At 44.3% G+C, this 9852-nt stretch overlaps 1 protein-coding gene and 1 long non-coding RNA gene across 2 annotated transcripts in view; both read right to left on the bottom strand.

The window, feature by feature from the left end:
• Positions 1-9852, bottom strand: part of LOC307204602 (maestro heat-like repeat-containing protein family member 7) — a 371363-nt gene that overhangs the window by 62412 nt on the left and 299099 nt on the right. The gene's annotated exons all lie outside the window — the stretch shown is intronic.
• Positions 5329-9852, bottom strand: part of LOC307203992 — a 273126-nt gene continuing 268602 nt past the window's right edge. The window contains exon 3 of the long non-coding RNA XR_013833428.1: positions 5329-5408. This is a non-coding gene — a long non-coding RNA (uncharacterized lncRNA). The remainder of the gene's footprint in view (positions 5409-9852) is intronic.

The raw sequence follows: 9852 nt of genomic DNA, 5'->3' as shown, positions 1-9852 counted from the left end.
CTGCCAACCTAGCAGTTCGAAAGCACCTCCGGGTGCAAGTAGATAAATAGGGACCGCTTACCAGCGGGAAGGTAAACGGCGTTTCCGTGTGCGGCTCTGGCTCGCCAGAGCAGCGATGTCACGCTGGCCACGTGACCCGGAAGTGTCTCCGGACAGCGCTGGCCCCTGGCCTCTTAAGTGAGATGGGCGCACAACCCCAGAGTCTGTCAAGACTGGCCCGTACGGGCAGGGGTACCTTTACCTTTACCTTTTAATGCTGTGTGTCATTTAAAATGTGGTTGAACAACTCACACCGCTCATGTGATGTCTCTGGGAAGTCAGCCCAAATCACGGCCTGTACCGCATCCCAGACAAAAAGGGTACGTGAGCCTTAAAAACCCTTTTGGATCTCTATCCCAACAGAACAGCTGCATTATTTCTCTGGGAAGGTTTTAGTTTAGGTTTTAGGATCCCAGTTGCTTCCCCCCCCCCAATTCAGGTGACCCACCAAATCAGAAATCAGTTAGAGAGATGCCCAAAGTGGTGCGCAAGAAAATACTTAAAGAAATTAAGGCAGGGAGGGCAGCCGGCCCCTTTTCTGTCCCTCCCATAGAGGGTTTGCATATATCCCCATTAGGCATCGTCCCCAAAAAGGCACCCAGTGAGTTTCACATGATTCACAACCTATCCTACCCAAAGGGAGGGTCCGTCAATGATGTGATACCTCAGGAACTTTGCTCTGTGAGGTATGCCTCATTTGACCAAGCAGTTAAACTTATTCGCAAATTTGGAAAAGGTGCGTTGCTGGCGAAATGTGATATAGAGTCTGCTTTCTGACTCCTGCCAGTCCACCCGGAAGATTTCCGGTGGCTGGGTTTTAAATCTGACGGGGCATACTTTGTAGACACAGGACGCGGATGGCGCTGTGGGTAAAACCTCAACGCCTAGGACTTGCCGATCGTATGGTCGGCGGTTCGAATCCCCGCGGTGGCGTGAGCTCCTGTCGTTCGGTCCCAGCTCCTGCCCACCTAGCAGTTCGAAAGCACTCTTAAGTGCAAGTAGATAAATAAGTTCCACTTTATAGCGGGAAGGTAAACGGCGTTTCTGTGTGCTGTGTTGGTGCTGGCTCGCCAAAGCAGCTTCGTCACGCAGGCCACATGACCCGGAAGTGTCTCCAGAGAGCGCTGGCCCCCAGCCTCTTAAGCGAGATGGGCGCGCAACCCCAGAGTTGGACGTGACTGGCCCGTACGGGCAGGGGTACCTTTACCTTTACTTACTTTGTAGACAAAGCAATGCCTATGGGTTGCTCAGTGGTCTGTGCAGCCTTTGAGGCATTTAGTACCTTTTTGGACTGGGCGCTTCGTTTTAGAATAGGCTCTGAGGGTGTGTCGCGCTACTTGGACGACTTTATTCTCGTAGCTGATAGTAGGCATAAGTGCTCGGCCCTTCAAGAAGCCTTCACATCTTTAGCAGGACAGCTGGGAGTACCTTTGGCTGCAGATAAAATGGAGGGCCCAGCTACAACTATGGTTTACCTAGGCATTGAGTTGGACACAGTCGCCCAAACTTCAAAACTTCCTAGTGAAAAAATGGGTGCACTTAGGGACCTCATTCAGCAACTTCTCCCTCTAAGAAAAGTTACGCTCAGGGACTTCCGGGTTAGCGCCATCGTCTAATGGCGGATTCCCTCTGAGCTCTGGAGGGAACCGGCTCCGCAGGATTGGGTCTTGTCTGCGGCAGCCACGCGGGGACCCTTAAAAATCACAGGCGTGGATGCCTGTGAGCGTGGTGACTCGGTGGGCACCATTTGCGCCCCCAATCTGCGAAGGAGCCTTTCTAAAGGCTCCGGAACAGGGACGGGGTGCGGCGTGGTGCTGTGAGTAGACTGCTCCTTCTGCGGAGTGACTTTCTCCTTGGAACAATTGGACTCTAAAGTAACAACCCGTGAGTAGTACGGAAATTGGAATTTAAAGAAAATTTTGTTGAATCAGGAACGAGCGGGGAAGGGTTAAAAAGGAAGTTCCCCCCCCCCTTTGTAAATAACCTAAAGCAAAGGACCTGCTAACTAAGGTCGAGAGAATCTTTTATTTCTTTTTTCTAAAAGACTTTAACTTTCACGTTCTGACATTATAATAAATTTTACTGGAGGATAAAAGATTAACTTTGGGAGCTGAAGTTCCCCCCCCCCCCGGACCCGGGAGCGTCCCGCGAGAGAGCCTGTTGATGAAGTATTGAAGAGTTTGACAGCTGTCAAGTTAGCTGTCAGAAGGAAAAAGAGAACTTTGTTTCTGTTGTTTCTGCTGGTTATATTTGTTACAATTTGTTGAAAATAAGGAAGGGCTGATACAAACTAACTTGATTTTTGGATTTGAGCTGAAAGGAACATTAAGGAACCAAAATCCCCCTAGAGGGGGTTTAGGGACATTACAAGAATGGCTGGAGGAGGGAAAATCCAGGCTGAATTGGATAGAACATTTGTTCTCTTGGGAAAGTTACAAGGCCAAATCGATGTTTTGGCTATAAACGTCACAACTTTGGACTTAACAGTAAATAACATTGTTGAATCTGATAAGGATTTGAAGCAGGAAGCCCATTCAATTGAACAAATAGAGAAACTTGAGAGCCATGAGAATATGGAGGAGACATATGTTGCCCCTGAAGAAAAGGTAGGAGCAGCTGTAATTTTGCAGATGTTAAAGGAGAGCTGCAATTTGAGGCCTGACATGATGGCAACAAAGGAAAATAAAAACCTGATATGGAAAGTCTGGCCTGAATGGGAGAGCGGAAAACTGAGAGATCTCCTTGTGTGGAGATCTGAAGACCGAAGGATTATAAATTTGATTAAGATGGAAGTTGAAGCTTTGGGGACATTTGGATTTGAAAAGAGTATGAAACAAGATTTGGAGTACCCCATAGACTTTACTTTTAAGTATGGAGGTCTGGCTGGAAGAAACATGGATCCTGTTGGGCCGGAGCCTCTCCGAGATTTGGGGTTTAACATTAAGGACTATCAAAAAGACCAGCAGAGAGGAATTGAAAGAGATTTAAGAGCCTCGGATGTGAGATCTCCAGGCTAAACAGTATATTGAAACTGATGGACACTTGTTGGGGACTGAAACCGGGAAAGGGGCGGGTGGAGTTTGGGAATCCAAAGGGTATATAATTATAACTTGCTCTGTTTTTATTTTATTTTTTTGCTATCTGTATGGAAATTGGGAAAGTCGTGGAAGGGAAATTTTGGTCGACTTTAGGAAAAATGTTTAAGAATGAGTAATGATGTATAAGTATTGAGGTTTAAGTTTGGATAAGTTAAAATTGGTTTCTAAAATGGTCTAAATTAAATGAAAATAAGGTTTGCAAAAATAAATTGAGGAAATGGAAGGAGGAAAAGTAAAATAGCAACATGCTAAAATTAAATTATTAAGTTAAAGTTGAGAAATAAGTAATAAGGACTTGCTGAGTTAATAATTTAAATTGGAATACAAGAAGGGGAGGTGTAAGGAGGTCTGAGAAACAAGTTAAATGAAAATATGTAACTGAAATTTTATGTGTTTTTAATTGTTTTTTTAAGAATTGGATTTTTGTATTTTTGTTATTTTTGTCTACTTTTGTTTTTGTGTGGTTTTTTGAAAATGCCAATAAATATTCATTAAAAAAAAGAAAAGAAAAGTTACGCTCAGGCAGATTCAGCCGTTAGGCCATTTGAACTTTGCTTGCCGGGTGGTTTTCCCAGGCCACCCATTTTGCGGCTGCCTCGCAAGGTTGTCAGCAGGCTTGCGGTCACCCCATCACAGGGTTCGCCTATCTAAAGAGGTAAAATCCGATCTGGAAGTCTGGCTGAAGTTCTTGGAAAGGTATAATGGTGAAGAAGCAACCATTGGAACGCAAAGGCAACGCGGCCAGTACCAAATGCAAAGGGGTAGCGACAAAGACGTGTCCTTTTAAGCCTCCCTCCTTTTGCTCCACCAAGCTCCCCCCAAACGTTAAAGGTGCCCCACCACCCTGCAAATGCGGCTAGAAATAAGAACCCCCAGCCAAACCTGATCTGTCGGGCAAGCTGTGCGCTTCCAAGTAAAAGGACTAAACGGCGATGGGCTGGCGCTGAACGTGCAAACCGTGTTCCGCAAAGCTCCGCTGCAGAGAAGCCACCTAGAGAGAAGGGAACACCCGGTCGATGGGGTTTTCCAGCGCAGTTTCAGCCCTGCTGTTTCGGAGCTAAATGGCTCTGGCTGCCAAAGCGGCTGCCTGGAACACGGGTGGGCTTGAGGCAGGCAATCCGATGGGAGGCACAACACCGATGCGCGAGTAAATCCAAGTGAAAATCAATCACCGAAGGAATTGAGATACACAGCCTAAAGAAAAGGTAAGCAAGAGACAAAACAACATTAATACAAACCAAAGCGGGATGGCTGGCCAGGTGAAAAGAGGGTGAGCCCCGGCCGCGCCGGCCCTAATAGGGCAGGCTACGCCCCCCAGCCACCCAACTGGCTGGCTGGGTTGACGACGCAGCTGGGATTCCCTCAGTCTCACGGGGGCTGGAACCAGCCCCCGCGCACATGGAGTGGGCATGAAGCCCACAACCCCAACTCCTCGCCAGGTTCGGAAGTGGCTTTGTTGTGTTGAAAACAACAACTCTCATTTGTGGGAGCCTCAGCTGAAGGTTGACTAGATATTCTGTTTATTGGTTTGGTAATGCTGTATGTCATTTAGAATGCAGTTGAACAACTCACACCGCTCATGGGATGGTGTGATAGGCGCACATACATAGATCAGCACAGGAAGACCGACCTGAAGCCATTTTGTTTTGTTTTTTTAAAATATATTTATTTGTTTTTACAGAAAAAGAAGAAACATCAGAAAAATACAGAACAGCAAAAACAATCACAGATACACATCAAGAAAAAAGAAAAAATTAAAAATAAAAACTCCAATTTTTAAATTCATGTTTACAAAACTTTCTTTCTTGACTTCCTCACGCCTCCCTTTTTTGTGTTCCTCTTTGTCCAATCAAATACAGAAAATCCTTACCCTCTTTAAAAACTCATTTCTAATTATTAAAATCACTTCTATTATGTCTCCGATCTTTCCTCCTTATGTTTAAACACCTTTAGCATATTGTTTACTTTTGACATAATATAACTTTAGTCTTTCACCCTATTTCTATTGCATTTTTGCATACTTTTTAACACTGTATCACTAATGCCATATTATTTTTATGTCCAACATCATTTTAGCATTCATAAACTTTGCAGTGTTTCTGCAGGTAGTTCTTTAACTTCTTCCAGTCCTCTTCCACCGCTTCTTCTCCCAGGTCTCGGATTCTGCCAGTCATTTCTGCCAGTTCTGCCAGTCTATTACTTGCATCTGCCATTCTTCCAAGGTGGGCAAATCTTGTGTCTTCCAATACTTTGCGATAAGTATTCTTGCTGCTGTTGTCGCATACATAAAAAACGTTCTATCTGTCTTTAACACCAATTGGCCAACTATACCCAAGAGAAAGGCCTCTGGTTTCTTAAGGAAGGTATATTTAAATACCTTTTTCAGTTCATTATATATCATCTCCCAGAAAGCCTTAATCTTCGGGCACGTCCACCAAAGGTGAAAGAAAATACCCTCAGTTTCTTTACATTTCCAACATTTGTTATCAGGCAGGTGATAAATTTTAGCAAGCTTGACTGGGGTCATGTACCACCTATAGATCATTTTCATAATATTCTCTCTTAGGGCATTACATGCCGTAAATTTCATACCGGTGGTCCACAATTTTTCCCAGTCAGCAAACAAAATGTTATGACCTATGTCCTGTGCCCATTTAATCATGACTGTTTAACTGTTTCATCCTGAGTGTTCCGTTTCAACAGCAAGTTATACATTCTTGAAAGGATCTTAGTTTTAGGATCTAACAGTTCTGTCTCCAGTTTCGATTTTTCCACCTGGAAGCCCAATTTTTTATCCAAATTATAGGCCTCTCTTATTTGATAATAATGAAGCCAATCTCGCACTTTGTCTTTTAATTTCTCAAAACTCTGCAAATTCATTTTATCTCCTTCCTGTTCTAATATCTCCCAATACTTCGGCCATTTGGCCTCCATATTGAGTCTTTTCAGAGCCTTTGCTTCCATGGGTGACAACCACCTTGGGGTCTTATTTTCCAATAAATCTTTGTACCTAATCCAGACATTAAACAATGCTTTCCTGACAATATGGTGTTTGAAGTTTTTGTGCACTTTAACCTTGTCGTACCACAAATATGCATGCCATCCAAAAGCATTATTAAAGCCTTCCAAATCCAAAATGTCAGTGTTCTCAAGAAGCAGCCAATCTTTCAACCAGCAGAATGCTGCTGATTCATAATAAAGTTTAAAGTCCGGCAGGGCAAACCCCCCTCTTTCCTTCGCATCAGTTAATATTTTAAATTTTATTCTGGGCTTTTTGCCCTGCCAGACAAATCTAGAGATTTCTCTCTGCCACTTCTTGAAGCAATCCATCTTGTCCACAATCTGTAAAGTTTGAAACAAAAATAACATTTTTGGCAATACATTCATCTTTATAACTGCAATTCGACCCAACAAGGAAAGCTTCAAATTAGACCATATTTCTAAATCTTTTTTAACTGGACCTGAAGCCATTTTGATTCCTAAACTGAGCAAATGTTTTCTCTGCAAGGTCAAATTGGAAAAGCCTCCCCATTGTCTTTTCCTTCACAAATCCTGTCTTAAGGGTATGTCTGTGTTTGAATAGGGTGAGCCTGTGACCTGGCTCAGGAACTATTTATCATTACAAAAGACTGGCCAGGCTCCCCAGGCAATCCAATCAAGTAACCTGCCAGACAGGAGATAAACAAGGACAAAACCAACATTAAATTTCTGTTTAGGCCGCCTTTTCTGTGATGTAGGTGTGATGTATCTGAGGGGTGGCCTTAGGTTACACCCCTTCTGTGATGTATGTATGATGTTCCAGGGGTGGTCTTGGTCTGCAGGGTGGCAATTTCAAGAGTCCATGTAAGGCCTTGCGCACCATTGTTCTGGGTTCCTCGTCTCTCCTGCGGGTGAGGGGAGCACCCTGTTGCAACAGATCAATAAAGATCAAGCTTACTAGCTGCCTTGCTTCTCAATATTCTCTGGTTGGCCTCTGTTATCTTCTCCTACCAATAAGGAACCCATGTAAGGACTCTATATGGGCTCTTGGATACCCCATAAGGAAAAAGGGCAATTTTTATTTACAACAGAGGCTCTCTGGGAAGTCAGCCCAAATCACAGCCTGCACCGCATCCCAGAGAAAAAGGGAACGTGAGCCTAAAACGTACAGGGGAGGGAACCAAGCAAGCTGTTAAGGGCCAATTCTCATTTACTGCACCCTCATGGTAAGACCTTAGGAAAATGCCATCTTTTCCCAGACATGAGCTATATAGAGAATGGTTATTCCTCTTGTGAAATCAGGGAGACTTTAATTAGTAAGGAATTCCATGAGTAGTAATGATACCACCACAAATAGCTCTGTCTCCAATTTCTACATTTTACCCTGGCCAACCCCTGAAAGAGCAGAATGGTTCTGGCTTTGGAACAAAATTCTGCCTAAAAGGTCCTTCCTGGGAGAGCAGGATACAAATAAAAAATTCTCATTCTTATTCTTATTAAAAGGGAACACAAATGTCAAGTTAAAACTAAATATACCACACTGACTTTGGGGAGAAAAAGAAAACACACTCACTCTCTATGGAGGTCGCTGTGTACCAGCGTTGCTAAGGGCCCCCAAGCCCCTGGAGACATGAGGTCACAGCACTATGACAACATGATGGAATGATGATGTCAGTGGAAAGGAGACCTCTTGCTCATCTCTTTTTCTATTGACATTATATTTGCTGATTTATGATCCGGCAAACCTTCATCGAAGATGAACTAAGAACTTCTTAATGGATTGAATATTTTTAAAATTAATTCTCCATTAGTAACTGTCAGAGCTGCCTCTAGGTCCCAGCTCACAGAGGACCAACGCTAGGCTGTAGTAATGTACAAAAGTCTTTATTGAAGTTCAGTTTCCATTTCAAAGCCACAGCGTGCAGCCCTACGTCTTAAACCCTAGATCGGCGAAGTCCCGTCTGAGTCTCCTCCCCTATGACACCAGTTTAAGATCCTAGACCTGCTCCACCTTTTACGCTGCTCTCTCCTCCTCTGGGTCCTCCTGCCTGCTGGGGCATTGCCCTTTCTGGACTCTTCCGACGCTGAGTCACTTAGCTCCTCCCCCTCCCTCCGGCGGGCTTTAGGACCCGGTTCCCAATCCTCATTCTCTGCTGTCCCACGCTCCTGTACATTTGAACTTGCCTCTCGCGCCAGCCCAGTGACCTTTCTCCTAACCGTTACACTACTTCGGTCACTGCTTCCCTCTTCCGGGACACTGGACGGATCTGACCTCTCCTCCATTGTCCGACTTTCTGATGGAGGCGTGGTCAGCCCTGCCTTATCTTCTCTCCCTGGTGGGGAATGCACTGGCCCCGATCCTTGGGACTCTTCCCCCCCACTCTGCTCTGGTGGGGAAGCTGGTCCTGATTTCCAACTACTGCTCTGGGAGTCCCTGCTGCCCCCTTGCTCCTGGGGCGTTCCCCTTGGGAACCCCCTACCCCTGGCCACTGGCGCCCCCTTCTGTGAATCTTCCGATTCGCTGGAGAGGCTCATGGAATCCCTCGGTCCACTGTCCTCTTCTCCTACGCTCCCCTCGGATTCTTCCCCTTCGCTCTCCATCTCCTCTCTTCCCTGTGCCTCTGCTCCTGAGCCCCTGACAGTAACATTCCAATGATAACAAATCAAATCAATTCTTGCCACATCATAATACAAACAATAAAGCCAATTATACATTCCAAACTAAAAATTTTGGGGAGGCCTTTCCATGTTCTCGCTGTCAGGAGAAAGTTTCTTTCACTTGTTCCTGCGTTCTTCTCTCTTGTTTCCCCCCAGATTCAGCTAGGTAGACCAACTACCTACCTCTAAGGGGCTACGGTACAATTTTTTAATTTTTTGGAAAGGATTCTTTTAAATACTTTTTAGGACTTTTTTTTAAAGACTTGATTCTTTTAAAGGGATTTTTGGAAGAGTTTTTAAAATATATTCCCCCCCCCCCATTTCATAATTCTGATCTAGTCATTTTAAAATATCCTTCCTTCCAGAACACTCTCCTGTTTCTTAGTCCAAATTCTAATAATTTTTGAAGAGCTGAGTCCAGGGTGTCGTACATTGTCCTGGGCAAAGGTGGTTGGCATTGCAGGGTAAATATTAGGCTCAAGTGGCATCGCAAATTTTGCACACAGTGATCTCTAGGATAAGCCAGGCATGTGTTGCACTGGGACCTATAGCACTGTGTTTAGAGGTCAACTACAGTTCCCATGATTATCGGGGGGAAGGAGTCATGTGCTGTAATGTTATGGCATGTCCACAGCCACTAACAATAACCAAAGTGAATAGTTTCTGATTAATTTCTGATTAATTGTCTTGTCTCAATTATATTTTTAGAGGTTATCATTGCAATGGTGAGCTAGATACTGCAGTTTTTGGTTGTGGTGACCTGCTATTCGATATAATTAGTTAAAGATGTTTCTATATGTAACAACAGCAGCTAGGATTCTATATGCGCAGAAATGGAAGGAAAAAGAAGTTCCAAAGAAGGGATAAGTAAGATAATGGACTATGCAGAACTGGCAAAATTAGCAGTTTTGTGGGCAAATAGGCCTTTTCCGGATTATAGTACGCTGAACTCGTAAGGAGGACTTGAGCTATGAGCAACGTAAGTAATTGGATTATAATACTGGGGTTATGATTTGACAAACAGAAGATGGGGTGCAGCAGGAGAGAAACAACAACTCCATGGAAAACAGGGTGGGAA

The sequence above is a fragment of the Podarcis cretensis genome, assembly GCF_951804945.1.
Source record: "Podarcis cretensis genome assembly, chromosome: 15".
Classification (NCBI taxonomy): Eukaryota; Metazoa; Chordata; class Lepidosauria; order Squamata; family Lacertidae; genus Podarcis; species Podarcis cretensis.
Note: the sequence above shows the minus strand (reverse complement) of the source record. Positions and strands in the feature narration are given on the sequence as shown.